We start from the raw sequence: 16,015 nt of genomic DNA, 5'->3' as shown, positions 1-16,015 counted from the left end.
TTCGGAGATCCTGAAAGGCCTTATTCCAAACACGGCTGGCTAGAAGAGAAAAGCAGGCCAGCCGAGAAAGGGGTGAAGCCCTCCACCCCTGTGCTGTTCTGTCAGGCACCACGGTCCAGCTCATGGCTCTGAAAGCCCTTTGTCTACCTTCTGATATTAGAGGCATCCGTTTTTTAACGGTATATTTGATGAGGGATGTAGACTTCGTGAACAGGGATCAGGATTGGAGATGCCATCAGAGGGTGAGTCTTATAACCAGTGGTTGAAGGAACTAAGGAAGGTGAGCCTGGAGAAGAGAAAAAGAAGGAGATACACAATAGCTGTATTTAGGTGCATGAAAGACTGGGTCATTCCAGAAAAAGTAGAACCGAAAAGTACAAGTTGCAGAGAAAGCAGTTTGGGCTCAGAACAAGACTTTCCTTGCAGCTAGCGCTAGTCCACAGTGAAACCAGAGGTCCCATTTGGAACCATGAACCGCTTCCACCCCCATTACTAGACTCTTTTAGGGGCATGTTTGGGAGCTGTTGTAGACAAGACTGCAGCACTGAGTGGCAGCACAGATAAGATAACCCTAATGTCAGTTTAAAGGCTCAGAGTCCCCATTCCATGCACAGTCGCAGTTAGGATGACCGTGGGACACCAGCCCCAGCCGCCGTGCGATCTGGTTGGTCTGGTGCTCAGCCTTCATCTGCCCACAGGCTGCGGGCTGAGAGTGGAGATGGGGTCCGGGGAAGGGAGCTGGCTACTTCCTCCAGGAGTGTGTGCAGTGAAACAGAAGGAGCCCCGGATTGCACCCCAGTTCCCGCGCATCCTGGCTTCTTGCTAGCTGCGTGGCTGTGTGAGTGGCTCCCTCAAAGTTTGGAAGCCTCCATCTCTTGCCATGCAAAATGGAAATAATAGTGTTCACGTCACAGAGTTGCCTTGAGCCTTAAGCAAGGTGATGGAGTCCCCTGTGGACAGCAGTGTGCGGTCTATATGTGGGGAAGCCCCTGCTCCACCGCTGATGACCTCTGAGCTCAAGGTTATCTCCAGTACAGGGGACAGAACTGCCTTCCTTCTAGGCTTGCTGTGAGCTGGACGACTGGATAAAGTGTCACATTTGATATAAAGTGTCGCATACAAAAGTCCCCAGCTAATGCCTGCTACAGAGCAGGTGTTCACTACTGTCAGCTTCATTTCACCCTCTGGACCTGGGGAGACTGGGAGAAGGCATCCTCTCTCACGCACCTTTGCTGGTCAGATCCTCAACAGGTGCTCTCTGACTTTCCCCAGAGACCTGGCCCAATGCTCACCCACCTCCTGTGGCCCTGTCATCTCAACCTCGGGCCACTTCCTCCGCTTCTTCTTCCTTCTTCCTCCTCTATTTCCTTCTCTTCCTAATCCTCTTCTTTTTCTCCAGCTGAGTTCCCTCTGTGCACTCCAGATAGGATTGTTTTGATGAGTACAAACTTGAGAATTTGTTCAAAACAAGAGGTTTTAGGTAGCCTTGGGGGTGGGATTTTTCATTTTCTTCTGAAATTGCTTAAATTTCTTTTTCTTTCTTTCTTCCTTTGTTTCTTTCTTTCTTCTTTCTTTCTTTCTCTCTCTCTCTCTCCCTTCCTTCCTTCCTTCCTTCCTTCCTTCCTTCCTTCCTTCCTTCCTTTCTTTCTTTTTCTTTCTTTCTTTCTTTCTTTCTTTCTTTCTCTCTCTCTCTCTCTCTTGCTTCCTTTCTTTCTTTCTTCCTTTCTTTCTTTCTTTCTTCCTTTCCTTCTTTCTTTCTTTCTTTCTTTCTTTCTTTCTTTCTTTCTTTCTCTCTCTCTCTCTCTCTCTCTCTCTCTCTTCCTTTCTTCCTTTCTTTTTTTGATGTTACCATTGTCCTGTTCTCCCATCCCTTGGGCTTGTAGTCATTAACTTGCCAGACACACAGCAGCTGAGCATCTCTGTGACACTGGAGTTGGCTGGACTTGAGAAGTGTCCTTCACAGGGAATCTGACCCATATATTAACCCAGAGCAAAATGCTAAATAAAGAGCCCCAGAATGCCACCCCATCCTCTTGGTCCCATCCTTTCCCTTGGAAAGGGGATTGCAGAAACAGAAAAAGCAGCAGGCAGGGTGGGGGAAGTTTCAGCCATTTTCCTGAGTCAGAAATTGGAACCCTGCCATCCAGACTCAGCCATCTCATCCATCTATGTATCTCCATCCATCCATCCATCCATCCATTAGATGTTCAGGAAGCAGGTCCTTGTCTAAGGCCTAGCGTAAGGTCCTGGGCAGACTTGAGGCGGGTGATAACATCCTTGCCGTCAGCCTTCCTCTTGTCTCCTCTGCTAGTTGAGCTGGCGGAACAGCGGCTCATCTCACCTGTATTTCTGTACTCCTGCAGTCCTCACAGGTCTAGTTCAGTAAAAACAGGAGGGACGTTAAAAGCTGTGCGATGGAGGGAGAGAAAGAATGAAAGAAAGACAGTCGTCACAGGAAGAAAGGAAATTGTATTATCTGTAGTGCCAGCCATGTAAATTGGTACGCACTCTAAGAACAGTTTAATGATTGCAATGAGAACCCAGGGAAACATCGCAGAATATGGAAATTTGAATAAAATTTCCAGGGAAGTGATGATAATTATCCTCATCTATGTAGAAGTCAGAATGGAAGCCGTGCATTCTCCCAGTGCATCCCCTAGAACATGCATTTCTCCTGATTTTTCTCCCTCTAAGCGATGTAGCTTTTTATTTAGCAGAAGACTGCAACTTTACCCCTCCAGTCATTTCTGGTTTTTAAATCAGAAAACTGAATTCTTTCCCTTCCAAGGAGAGTAAAGAACAACCTAGTTCTCCCCCACCGCCCCCAGCCACCTCTTACCTATAGTGTTTCTTTGGGGCCATTGACTTGGTGGAAGAGCATGGCTCTTAGTTCTTGGACCAGCCTGTGATTTAGCAGCTACTAAATGAGGCGCCCATTTTCCTGCATCTTAGCATCTCCATGGAAAGGGCGGGAGGAGGCCCGCTAGCCTGTGTGCACCCCTGGGTTGTCCCTATAATCATGGGAGAAGAGATTTATACAAATGCATTTTGAGAACACAGGTGCTAAATATGTAAAGAATTTTATTGTGAAATACAAAGATGTCAGCTTGATATTTCACAGTACATTTATGTCTTTCTGAAATCTTAGCATAACACCTGAGGTCATCTGCTGTCTGTAGTTTTGTCAATTGCCAAATTCCATTCCAAAGAAACTTGCAGTACTCTAAAAGAGAAGTCATTTTTTTTTTCTTTTTTCCAGAAAATTCTCTGGACCTTTGGGTTCTTCACAGATAGGCACGTGATATTTTTTTTGTAAGCCAATGCAAAAAGATATTTGAGTTTTAACCTTCCACTCCCCTCAGTTTCCACACTACTTTGTTTCTGTTTTCAGCGTCCACCATGCTGGTCAGGGTTGTGTAAAAGCTCAGTCCCCACCCTCAGAGTTCATGGTCAGGCAGAGGATTATGACATACACAAATAGCTGTGACATAGGTAGCAGGTGACAGGTGCCTGTCTGTATGATAGGGAGAGCTGGGATTAAGGGCTGCTCTGGGAGAAGCAAACTAGCCTTTTAAGCAGAATAAAGCGACAAAGAAAAAGCAAGACATGTTTGAGCATCCTGAGTGTTGTCTTACCGTATAATATCGTATGTTTGTCTTATCCCTCTTCTTATATATCACAGGATCCTGGGGACAGGGACTTTCTGATTCATCACTACTATATTTGGTGATGCCTATTATTTGCTTACAAATAGTAGGTCTTAGGGAATGGTCCCTTGAGCAAATATTTTCTGTATGATATCATACAAAATTTCAAGCTCATAATCAATACTCCCATTAAAAAAAAAAACTCAGTAACTTAATTCTGTACATACCTGTGGCATTTTTGGACCTTTCCAGAATAAGTATTTTTTTTAACTCTGGGGAAGAAACAAACAAATGCTGACTTCAGGAGGAGTTCTAGAACACAGTCAGAATAAGGAAAGTGATTTTGTTTGCACTTCAAGTATAAACCAAGTACAGAGAGATTTCAGGAAACTCCCTGCAACAAGAGAAGTGGCTGCTAGAGGGCCTGTTTTCCATGTATAATCAGGTTTCCCTTTTGCCAGGTTTAATTAGATAACAGAAGTTCCTTTTACCCAGAAATCTATATGGTACAGCAATTTAACCACTGACATCATACTTATTGCTAGATTTCCCCACTCTTTACTAAAACTCATAAGCTCTGTTAGTGCAAAAATATTTGTCAAATTATTTGATGTATCTCCAGGGACTATAACTATCCTTGGACTGTAATAGGTACTTAATAAATGTTGGCCGAATGAATGAATGTGTCAAGTCCTGTGGTGGACTCTGGGGCTAGAATGATGAGTAAGGTATAGTCTTTGCCCCAGGAACCCCATCATATAACGAGGAAGACAAACATATAAAGACAGCAATTATTGTACAGTGTGGAAAAGTAACGGTAAAGTTATGCAAAAAAAATTATTTTCTATTATTTGTTATTACTGCTGTTTTTACCTTGAAACAAGAAGCCTCAAAGGATAATCAGTTTGTATCACTTGTCCTGTCCATTTTTTTTTACTAACCTTTGTCCTAAATTGTCAGGTGTCCCAGGTGGTAGAGGTTCACGATAAGCTCCAAATGCAATCCATGCTAAAGGTTGCATAAAAGTGCATGTCAGACTTCCAAGGTCAGAGCCAGTGGACAGACATTGCTTGTCTGCAGTTGTTTTTTCCAGCATTCTTCCTAGTCCAGTTTTCTTTGTGGTCCCTCTTTCTCTCTCTTCCCTTTTTTTTTTTTTTTTAAGATTTTTTTGATGTGGACCATTTTTTAAAAAATCTTTTTATTGAATTTGTTACAATATTGCTTCTGTTTTATGTTTTGGTTTTTTTGGCTGCAAGGCATATGGGATCTTAGCTCCCTGACCAGGGATTAAACCCGCACCCCCTGCGTTGGAAGGCAAAATTCTTAACCACTGGACCACCAGGGAAGTCCCTCTCTCTTCCCTTAGAGGTTGGTGTTTCATCGCTACCTGCAGCATTTCACCTATCTCGACCGTATCTTATCCGCAGGTACAACTTCTCGCAAGTGCTTTATAGTGAACTGCCTACTGGATTTTATATGCATTCTGTCCACACTGGAACTCATTATTTCACCCTCCCCTTCCCTCTGACAAGAATAATCCCTTCATTTCCACCCATCAGACAAGCCCAATGGTCATGCTTCCCCTACATGCTCCATCCAAGGGGTCTCCAGATTCAACATGACGTTCAGCTGCTCTGACCCAGGCCCCTCCGCTGTCCACCGCTTCGGTCCTCACCCACTGGCCATCCTGTCTGCAGCGTCTCCCCCCTCCTCTTCTCTGTTGTCCACAAAGAAGTGATCTCTCTGAACCACAACTGTGAATCCATGCATTGGAAACTCTTGAATGCAGCCTGAACCTCTTATAACTTCCTGCATGTATGGCCCCTGGAAATTTCTCTGGTTTCATCTCCTGCCACTCCATCTCTATTTCTAAATTCCCAGGCTTTTACCACATGGCCTGGATTTCGATGCGTGTTTATTGAATGAACCAGTAAACCCAGAACTGAGCACTTACGTGGGAAACGTAACAAGTAAAAGCAGAGGCAGGAATCTGTGTGATGTGTGCAAGAGAGGAGACCAGTAGCCCAGAGCTGGGGAGTGGGAGACAGAGCTGGACACACACACACATATACACACCCCACTCTTGCCCTTTGGCCACACCAGACTGTTTGAGGTTTCTCTATTACTCTGTGGTTTCACAACTTAACACCCTTGCCGCTCTCTCTTGGACCCTCTCCCCATCACCCACTGGCACTCCTCGCAGGCCACCTTCGCAGTGAGGTGGCCCCTAACCTAACCTCCCTCCAGATAGTCTTTCGAGCCTGAAAGTGCAGTGGTTTAACTACCACCCTTATACTTATTCTAGCTTTGGTAGGTCCCTTCATTCATTGCACTGACTCCTGGGCTAGTCTGTTTGCTCACTCCTGGGTTACTAAGTTGTCCTAACGAAACTTGCCTGGAATCTACCCTACCCTCTGCCACCAAACTAATCTCCATAAATATCAACTTATCCCTTTGCTCCAATAGCATTTGGTTTAAAACTCCCAGGCCTGAGTTTCTGGGTCCTTCACGCTGCCTTTTCACCACCCCACCCCCCCAAAATCCAGAATCATGTGTCCAGCTGTGTCTCTACTTCCCCTGAGTTTAAATCCCTTTAGTTGTAAGGTTTGGGTTTTCCACAGACATGCCGTTCCTCCTCTCCACTCTGGGTTTATTGCTTTGTTCAGTAAGTGTACATCGAGCCTGGCTGTGAACTGAGCACTGTGCTAGGCTTTGGGAACACAGAAAAGAGAAAATAAAGCATCCTCTGTCCTCAGGGGCCTCTCAGTTCTATGGAAGTGTATAGTCACAAAAGCCAACAGCATAAACATTCAGTGAAAGAGAAACAGAATTGTTTGGGTAGCTGTCACATTCTACCCATCCATTAAGATCTATCCGAGTAATTTTTGTCCAAGTTAATATTTCTCTTTTATACACCTTCATAATACTAATTATGCTGTGTCATGCATGTTGACATTTAATCACATACTGTCTCATATTGTTATTTAAGCATCTTCTGTACGCGTGTCCTGCTTCAATAGGTGGATTCTAAGTGTCTTGAAACAAGGCCTGTGTCTTCTATGTTTTATACCAGCTTCTTCAGTTTGCACGTGCTGTGTAACAAAATACCCCCTCAACATAGTGGCTCAACAGAGATTTATTATTTCTCACAATGTTTTCAGTTAGCTGAGCAGTTCTTCTGGTTTGGACTGACTTGATAGGGGCCAGGTGACCCAGGATAGAGGCAGGCAAACTACAGCACACAGGACTGCCACCTGTTTTTTAAGATAAGGTTTTAGTGGAACACAGCCCCACTCACTTTGTCTGTAGCTGCTTTCACGCTACAACAGCAGAGTTGAGAAGTTGTAACAGAGATCATAAGACCCACAAGCCTTAAATATTTACTTTCTGAACCTTTGAGAAAAAGTTTGCTGACTCCTGCTCTAAGATAGAGCACTTACTTACTTACATGTCCAGCTGTTACTTATACATCACTTACTTATATGTCCAGCAGTTGGCGGGCTGGTTGGTCCGGGGAGGGGCCTCACCTGGGATGACTCAGCTTTATTCTCTGCGGTCTCCCGTTTTCCAGGAGGGTATCCTGAAATCCTTTATATGATGGATTCCAAAAAGTGGCAAGAGAGGGCCAGCCCCAATATGCAAGCATTTTTCAAGTCTCTGGTAGCATCACATTTTTCTGTTGTCCCTTTGGTAAAAGTAAGTCCCACGGTCACACCCAGAGTCTACTGGGGGGACTACTCTGGAGCCTGGATTCAAGAAGGGAATGATTACAGCCAGTTTGGAAAGGAGTCCACCACACCAGCCCATCCTCCCCCAACCACTGTTCCCCCAGCCTCCACCCCCCGTGCTCAGCATTGAGCACATAATGGTGGGTCCTCAACACGTGCTTGCAGAATTGAATTCAAAGCACGAATTGACTTTTGGATGGAAGAGAGTAGGACAGATAGTTACTGTGTAACCCTCATAGGCTCTGGGTTAGAGTGATGAACAAAACATATGGTTCCTGTCCTCAGGGAGCAGGCAGCCAAATTCAATTCTGTGTGTCCTCCCCGCCTAGTTGTAAAGTGGGCATCTCTCTAAGATTCCTGTTAAGGATCTTTGGTACTTAACTATGACCCTTCCATCCATTTGTTATCTCCTTTCTCCCACCTCTGCCTCCCTATTATCTGGACTTCCCCAGCCTACACACAGCTCGCTTTACGATGCCCTGCTTCCAGCCTCTTCCTCCCGCTTCCTGCTGAACATCACCAACCTGCAGGTCCTCCTAAGGCCTCATTTTCATCAGTCTGCTCCTTGCTCAAAAGCCTTATCTATCCACCGACTGGAGCTTAGACTCTTTGATATCCTAAGCGAGCACATCAGTACAGTCGCAAACTCCTCCGTGTCCAGATTCCTTGCTCTTTTCTGAATATGCACCATGCATCTATATATCCATTCCCAAGTGTGCCCTTTGGGATGCTACCCATCTGCCAAGGCCAGGCCTAGGTGTCACCTCCTCCATGCTGTCTCCCTGATTGCTCCTACTGAAAGTTGTTTCCTCTTCTGCACTCACAGGGTGCCAAGTTTGGAAAGTAACTCAAATGGCATTTGATCCTGCCTCACCCACCTTGTCCATTGCATCCTCCTTGAGATTAGGCATCTGATCTCAGGGATTTTCATTTCTTTCTGAATGCCTTGCACAAAGGAGCTTATTTTGTGAATAAATGAATAACTGACATTTTACCATTTCCAAACACTTTTATCTGCCATATTTCTGAGGCCATTGATTTAAATATAATATTTTGTGTACCACTAAGAAAGAAAAAAAAATACTAGGGAAATGCAAATCAAAACCATAATGAGGTGTCACCCTACACCTGTCAGAATGGCTTTCATCAAAAAGACAAATAACAAGTGTCAGCAAAGACGTGGAGAACAGGGAACCCTGTGCACTGCTGGTGGGAATGTAAATTGGTGCAGTCACTGTGGAAAACACTATGGAGAGCCCTCAAAAAATTAAAAATAAAACTACCATACAATCCAGCAATTCTACTTCTGGGTATTTACCTGAAGAAAACAAAACACTAATTCAAAAAGATATGTGCACCCCTGCCTTCACTGCAGCATTATTCACAATAGCCAAGGTGTGGAAGCAGCCTGAATGTCCATCACTTTTAACGAATGGATAAAGAAGATACACACACACACACCCCCCCGAATATTACTCAACCATACAAAAGAATGAAATCGTGCCGTTTGTGACAACATGGGTGGACCTAGGGAGTATTGTGCTAAATGAAATAAGTCAGAGAAAGACAAGTACCATGTGATTTCACTTATATGTGGAATGTGAAACACCAAAGAAGCAAAACAAAACAGAGACAGACTTACAGATACAGAGCACAAATAGGTGGTGGGGGTGGGGGGAAGGAAGGCAAAAGAGGTGAATGGGATTAAGAGATACTTCCAATTATAAAATAAATAAGTCATGAGGATGTAGTATGTAGCATAAGGAATACAGTCAGTAATACTGTAATAGTGTTGTATGATGACTGACTTGCGGTGATCGTTTCATAATGCATTTGATTGTTGGAACACTGTGCTGTACACCTGAAACTAACATAATATTGTGTCAACTATACTTCAATTTTTAAAAAAGGAGGAAAGACCAAACTATAAAAAGCTATCAATTTTAAGATATATCCTAATTTTGAAATGTTATTATGTGGAAAAATGTACATCCTAGAGTCAGTAAAATACAGAATAGTAAATCCAATTCAGATAGCTATAAGTATCCAGTTAGATATTTATAAAACAGCTAAGTGTGTTGGGCATTCGAATCTCACAATAGCCGTATAAGAAAGGTAGTGTGGATAGTATTAGTCCCATTTTACAGAGGAAAAAGTTAAGTTCAAAGAGACTGCAATACATATTCAGAGTAAAACAAATACTGTAAATAAGGGAGCCAAGCCTTATGGCTGAGATACAGCTACTTTCCTAAAAATCACCTGTGGATATCAAAACCCTTAAGTCAGCTCTATGTCTAATTACCAACATCTACTGTTTTCTTTCTTTTCAGATTATATGCACATCAGTTGGCCTTTCAGTTTGTTTTTCCCAGCTGTATTGTTTTGTCATGTTACCCCAGGAACATCCTGTTACTTGACATAACATAATGTAATGGGATGTGATATTTCATGCTGCTTAGCAAAAATTAGAATGATTGTTGGATGCTTAGGTTTTCTTGGATAGTAATTAGCAGGCAGAATCTCTCTCACATACACCCATAGGAGTTTCTCAACCATCCATTAGCCTCAAAATAGTAGAAGGCTTTCCAAACCCAACACTTCACTTAATTAATTACTTCATCTAACTACCTTCTTTTGGATTTTAGAAGCACTCTCCTGAATTGACATCTAAGAGACAAAGTATTTTTTATCAGTAAGTTTAGATATTTGGAACACTTTAGAAGGAATTGGTATGTGCAGATTTGGATTTATGTAGATGTCAAACTGATTTTCCAGAATAGGGACGTTAAAAACTCTTTCCTATGAGTGCTGGTTGTATTTTCATTTTCTTCAGATTGCTAGGTGAAATAAGAAAAACGCAAGTGGAAGCGTCTCCCCAGATCAGCAGGAACTGGAGAACGTTCAGGTCTTGGCAGAGTCAATTCAGCCTTTCATCCGTCCAAGGGAGATGTGTTGAAATCCCGCCACTGTTCTCAGGATTACTCAGACTTTGAGTAGCTTGTCGATTTCTTGTCACTGCACTTTTTTTAAAAAGCAGTTGGAGAGAGGGAAAAGAGTCAGGAAGACTAGCCAAATGATACATAATGAGATCTGTGCAGGAAAATTAAGAGAAAGAGGTTGTTTAGCTTGAAGAAGAAATAGTGAAGTTAATTTCTGTCTTCAAATACATAAAGGTTTTTGGGGGGGTTTTTTTGGTGGAAAAAATAACAGTTCAGCTATACCTTATGACCACTAAGCACAAAATAAGACAAAATAGACTTCAATTTGTGTTCGACATATTACGTGCTGACAGTTCTAAAAGTGGTTCCCAAGGGATACCACAGTGAAGGAGATGTCCATTCTAAGGCCTTTAAGATTCACTGCCTAAAGTGGATAGGAGACCAAATTAGAAAATCTCTTAAGGCCCCTTCAGCACTATGATTGAGTTAATTTCCTATTTTCATAACTACCCCAAACAACTTGTGAGTGATGATCATCAGATGTGTCCTATAGCTTCTACCACTGGTGCATGGGTAAATTTGAAGCTAGGATGTAGCACCCCCTCCTGAGAAGTTAAGATTACATAGTCCTCAAGTCCTTATATAATACATGTAAGGACTAGACTTTCTTTCCTATAGGTCATGTGTATGACTCATGTTCCATGTCACACATGTTCCATGTCACATCTTAAAAGACTTTTGGGCACTTGGCTTTTTCAAGAGTGTTGCTCCTGAAAATATCCCGTTTCTTTTTTGTATGATTAGTTTCTCCTTTTGTACTCATTCTTTCCCTTGGGCATATAAAATCTTTAATATTGCCCAATGGAAGAAAAAAAACTTTCTATGCCACACCTCTTCTAGATTCTACCTGACTTTACTACTCCTTTTCAAACAAAAGTCTTGAACTTTTTGTATATAGGTGTTATTTCTACTCCATCTGACCTTAGTACTCCACCAAAACTGTTCATATCAAAGCTACCAATGACCTCCTGGTTGCTTCATCTTCTTCAGCCTCTCAACAGCATCCAACACAGTCAACCATTCCCTTCTTTCTAAAATGCACTGTTCTCTGGGCCTGCATGCCAGCACCTTTTCCTGGTTTTTGTTTCTTCCCAGTCGCTACTGCTGTTTTCTCCTCTGCTCAGTATCTGAATTGGTGTGCCATGGGGCACAGTCCTGAGTCTCATGTTTTCTCTCTCTGCACTTCCACTTGATATTTCATCTGCTCTCCAAACTTCATGGTACTAACTCCCCAATTTATATCTCCAGTCCTGATCTCTCTCCCCTGAATATCAGGCTAATATATCCAATGGTGTACTTGACATATCCCCTTGGATGTTTGATTTCAAACTTAACATATCCAAAACAGAACTTAGGCTTCCAGTTATTTCACATATTAAGATTTTATGAATTCTCAAAGATCATCAAACAAGGAAACAAACCACCATGAGTGAAAATCAGCACAAGCAACAAATAATGCTTTGATTTCCCTTTCCCCACCAAGGATTTTGGATGTTTAAATTATCAGATTAAATAAACAAAAAGACTACCTTTACATATTTAAAATTTTTAAGTTAAAGATAGAATACAAAAATTAGCAAGCAACAATGGGCTTCTGAAATCACCAGACACTTCTGAAGAAGAGAAAAGAGAACTTTTAGAAGTGAAAAAAATAATTCACTAACAAAAAAATAAGTGGATGTGCTCATTTATAATGGATGAATTCATGAACTGGAAAGTAGAACTAAAGTAGTTTCATACAGTAGATGAAGAGATGGAAGTATAAGGAAGAGAGGTTAATAGTATGGAGGGCAGAATAAGAAGGACTAACATAAGCCAATTTAGAGTCACAAAGGGAAAAAATATGCAGGAGGGGGTTAGACAGTGAAGAATTCATGGCTGAGAATTTTCCAAATAAGATGAGAAATATAGATCCACAGCTGTAGGAAGCAGTGTATACTAAGCAGACAAATAAAAAGGCATACATAACCTTTTACAGTGTGATAGGACTGAGAATCAGTGAAGACAAAATTTTACTCTTAAAAGGAACCATGGAGAAAACATAGATCACGCCCTCCAAAGAACAATACTTAGACTGACAGCAGACTTCTCAACAACAACAATTGAAGCTCGGAGACAGTGAAATAATATTTTCAAAGTTCTGAGAGAAAATAACATTCAACTTAAAATTGTGTACTCAGCAAAACTAACTTTCAGAAATGAGAGTTGAAATACTATTTTCATAAGAGGAAAACCTACAAGAATTTACCAGTAGCAGACTTATATTGAAGGAATTTCAAAGAAATACTTCAGAAAGAAGGACAGGGATAGCAAAAGAAAAGTCCAACATACAGGAAGAAATGGTAAGCATAGAAATTGGTAAATGTGTAGGTAACTCTAAAGAAATATTGTTGGTTTGAAATAATAATGTCTAACATAGGGGAAAAGATAAACTAAAATACTGGGTAAAACACATATATAAGAAGGAGCTATCAGAGTTAGCATTATAAGGTCCTTTTATTGTTCTGAAGGAGACTGAAATATTAATTTTTGATTTCAAGGGTAACTATTAAAAGAATAAATAAAAATAAGATCCCACATGCCACACGGCATGGCCAAAAAAATAAAAATAAATAAAAGGAATAGAAATGGTATATAGCTTCCAAGGCAGTTGTTTTTTTTTTTTAAAGTTAAGTGAGGATTAAAAACAAAAATGAAGCATAGAAAAAGCAGGACAAATAGAAAACAAAAGTATATCAGCTATCACAATATATGTAAACTTTCTGGCTAAAGGACAAATATAGTGAAATTAAGATTTTTTTAAATAATAATAATTCAGCTCTACAGTGTTAGAAGAGACACCCCTAACATGGAAGGACAGAATAAAGGGATGGAAAAATATATTCCAGCAAATACTACTCAAAAGGAAGCTAGAGTAGCTTTATTGATACCAGTCAAAATTGACTTTAAGACAATATTATTTGCACAGGGAACTATATTCAATATCTTGTAATAACCTTTAATGGAAAAACTGAATCACTTTGCTGTACACCAGAAACTAACACAACATTGTGAATCAACTATACTCCAATTTTTAAAAAGTGAAAGAAAAAAAAGACAGCATTATTAAGGTAGAGAGAGCACTACATATTGATAAAAGTTTTAATTCATTGGAAAATTATATCATTTCTAAAATAGCCTCAAAATATAAAAAACAGGGCTTCCTAGGTGGCACAGTGGTTGAGAATCTGCCTGCCAATGCAGGGTACACGGATTCAATCCCTGCTCCAGGAAGGTCCCACGTGCCGCAGAGCAACTAAGCGCGTGTGCCACAACTGTTGAGCCTGCACTTTAGAGCCCATGAGCCACAGCTGTTGAGCCCATGTGCTGCAACTACTGAAGCCCACACGCCTAGAGCCCATGCTCCGCAACAAGAGAAGCCATGGCAGTGAGGAGCTCACGCACCGCAATGAACAGTAGCCCCCACTCACCGCAACTAGAAAGAAAGCCCGCGCACAGCAAAAAAGACCCAACACAGCCAATAAAATTAATTAATTAATTAATTTTAAAAAAAGACCTTTCCTTTAAATATATATATATATATATATAAAACAATTGATAAAACTATGGAGAAATTTCTCATGTTTCTCTAAGCTATTGCTCAGTGAAGCAGACAACAAATAATAAGCAAAGATATAAAATTTAGGCAGTACAATTAAAATATCCATGGATAAGGATTTTTCACCAAACAATCAGAATACATGTATTCTTCACAAGGAAGAGTTATAAAAATTGACCTCATACTAAGCCACAAAACAAGTCTCACCAAATTTCCAAGAATCACTATAATAATGACCACATTCTCTGATCATAATGCAATTAAATTAGAAGTCAGTAACTAAAAGATAACCCCCCACACACAAAATCCCCCCTGTATTTGGAAATTTTAAAACATTTCTAAATAACTCATTGATCAAAGATATCATAATGGAAAATGTTAAATACTTAGAATTGAATGATAATGAAAATATTACATATCAAAACTTGTGGGATGCAGTGAGACTTAGAGGAAAATTTATAGCCTCAAGTGCTTTTACCAGAAAAGAAAAAAAGTAAAAATTAATAAGCTAACTTTGAGAAGGTAGAAAAAAATATAGAGAAAGCAAGGGGGAGGATGAATAAAGATGGAAACAGAAATTAATTAAATTGAAAATAAAAATAGCATATAAGGGGTCAACAGAGTCAAAGTTGCTTCTTTGGGGTTTATAATACCGAGTTTTGTAAAAGGCAGATAGTAAATATTTTTGACTCAGTTGGCAATACAGTCTCTGTTACTCAACTCTGCCATTGTAGTGTGAAAGCAGTTACAGATATGTAAGTGGGTACTGTGGTTCTGTTTCAATGAAATTTTATTTACAAAAACTGGTGGCATAGTTCTGGCCTGCAGATCATAATTTACCAACCATTGGACTAATGTAATGGTAAGACTGATATACAAAAAATGATGACAAAGTCTGGCAAAGTGGCTGGATATAAGATCAATATACAAAAATTAGTTGCATTTTTATACACTAGTAACACAGAAAAGTAACTTTTAAAAAGTTATGGTTTACAACAAAAATTTTAAGTACCTAAGAATAAATTTAACCAAATTTGTGCAGGACCTAAATAAATTTAAACTTTATTGTTTAATCTGCCTCATTCTGAGACTAGTGATTTTCAAATTTGGGGTCTCAGGACCCCTTTATACTCTTTTTAAAAAAATTTTCATTGGAGTATAGTTGATTTACAGTGTTGTGTTACTTTCTGCTGTACAGGAAAGTAAGTCAGTTATACATACACATATATCAACTCTTTTTTAGATTCTTTTCCCATATCAGTCATTACAGAACTCAGTAGTAGAGTTTCCTGTGCTATACAGTCTCCTTTATACTCTTAAAAACTACTGAGAACCCCAAAGAGCTTTTGTTTATTTGGGTTTTATCCCTCTATATTTATCTTATTAAAAATTAAGACAACATTTAAAGTATTTATTAATTGATTTAAAAATAACAATAATAACCCCACTACATGTTAACATAACATATATTTATGAAAAAACTAAATCTTTCAGGACAAAAACGATAGTGAGAAGAATAACATTGTTTTATATTTTTCCAAATGTCTTAAATGTCTGGCATAATAGAAAACACTTCTATAAGATAGTGGATTCTAATATCTTTTTCAGTATTCAATCTGTTGTTGTATGATATTTTGGTTAAATTAGGTGAGAAGATCACATCTCACACGACATGTAGTTGGGAAAGGATGGAGTATTTTAATAGTCTTTTCAAATAATTGTGGATGCTCTTCTTGGATACTACATCAAAAGTTAACAAATGATAACTTCCTAAAGGTTAGTTGCCATGCAGAATCTAAAATTATATCAATGAACTTTTCATACTCCGTTACATTAAAATGCATTGGTCTGCTTTACATATTGAATGGATCTATTACCAAAGCATGATTTTTTAAGCCCATGATGGGTTATTTGGAAAATATTGATTTACTAAGTTATACAGATCTTCAGAACGGTGACACATTTCATTTTACAATGCCCCAAAAACTCACGTTAAAATTACCACCAATCTCATGCTCCTAGTAGCAGATACACATTTTCAAA

General features: G+C 40.0%; 1 protein-coding gene across 1 annotated transcript in view; it reads left to right on the top strand.

Moving 5' to 3' along the window:
- BACH2 (BTB domain and CNC homolog 2) overlaps nt 1–16,015 on the top strand; it is a 260,715-nt gene that overhangs the window by 126,905 nt on the left and 117,795 nt on the right. The window lies entirely within an intron of this gene.

The sequence above is a fragment of the Hippopotamus amphibius genome, chromosome 6 (genome assembly GCF_030028045.1).
Source record: "Hippopotamus amphibius kiboko isolate mHipAmp2 chromosome 6, mHipAmp2.hap2, whole genome shotgun sequence".
Lineage (NCBI taxonomy): Eukaryota > Metazoa > Chordata > Mammalia > Artiodactyla > Hippopotamidae > Hippopotamus > Hippopotamus amphibius.
The sequence above is the reverse complement of the archived record's forward strand: the minus strand, read 5'-3'. Positions and strand labels throughout refer to the sequence as shown.